Consider the following 1,082-nt stretch of genomic DNA (forward strand, 5'->3'; position numbering starts at 1 on the left):
TTGATGTGTGTATGGATTGGGATAACAGTTGTATGAGCCCCTAATAAAACGTTAAAAAAAACAAAAAAAAACAAACAATCCATACATACATCCATTGTGTAAAGCACATTTGTACATTCGTTGCCCTCATCATTCTCAAAACAGTTGCTCTCCACTTAAGCCCTTGGCATCAGCTCCTCATTTTCTCCCCTCCCTCCCCACTGCCCCCCTTCCTCGTGAATCCCGCGTATTTGATCGCTTGACCACTGCGTCCACGGGCATGAATCGTGGATCCAAGCAAGTCCTGGTCAGAAAGCTGCTCTCCGCTTTCAGCAAGCAGTCCTCTGCATATCGCAGGCTGTGCAGGAGTCTTCCTCTGATCCTGACACTGCATCCTCCTCCCTAGAGCCCCGCTTCTCGCGTCATTTGCTCAGCGTACAGGTTGGATAAATATGGTTAAAGGATACAACTGGGATGGACACCTTTCTGATTTTAAACAAATCCATGTCCGCGTGCTCTGTTCGAACAACTGTCTCTTGGGTCGTGTACAGCTTCCCCGTGAGCACAGTGAGGTGCCCCGGAACGCCCATTCTCCTGGGTGCTGTCTGTAGTTCGTTCTGATCCACACAGTGCACGGTCCGTGAAACACCGGCACGCATCTTTCTGGCATTCTCCGCTGTCAGGCAATGTCCCCCGACATCGCTCTTGATACCCCTCCTTCCACGCTGCCATTCGCTGCTCAAGTAGGCTCATTCGTCTTGGGTGCACTTTATTTATTTATTACTTTAGTTAGTTCGTTAGCTATTTGGGGTGTGTTTATTCATTTATTTCTGAGTGTACCATAAACTAGGGTCCACAACATAGAGGGACCCGGGGTCATATTTGACTGTGCATGCCTTCCCTCCTTTTGTCTGCCACTCTTACAGTGCCATCTTGTCTTTCTTTTCTCCTTTGTTGCTTCAGGGTGATTTGTGGTGGTGTTGGTGTGTGTGTGTGTGTGTGTGTGTGTGTATGAATGCTGTGTTTCTCAACTGCTCACTTAGACACTCTCTAGGCTTGTCCTAGTCACAGGCGGTCACTCATGGACAGAGGGGCTCACAGGT

The 1,082-nt window shown here is 48.7% G+C and overlaps 1 protein-coding gene across 1 annotated transcript in view; it reads left to right on the forward strand.

Moving 5' to 3' along the window:
- DNAH10 (dynein axonemal heavy chain 10) overlaps positions 1–1,082 on the forward strand; it is a 150,035-nt gene that overhangs the window by 129,266 nt on the left and 19,687 nt on the right. The gene's annotated exons all lie outside the window — the stretch shown is intronic.

This window comes from Echinops telfairi, unplaced genomic scaffold (genome assembly GCF_000313985.2).
Source record: "Echinops telfairi isolate 266 unplaced genomic scaffold, ASM31398v2 ScPeMD7_7412;HRSCAF=8450, whole genome shotgun sequence".
NCBI lineage: Eukaryota > Metazoa > Chordata > Mammalia > Afrosoricida > Tenrecidae > Echinops > Echinops telfairi.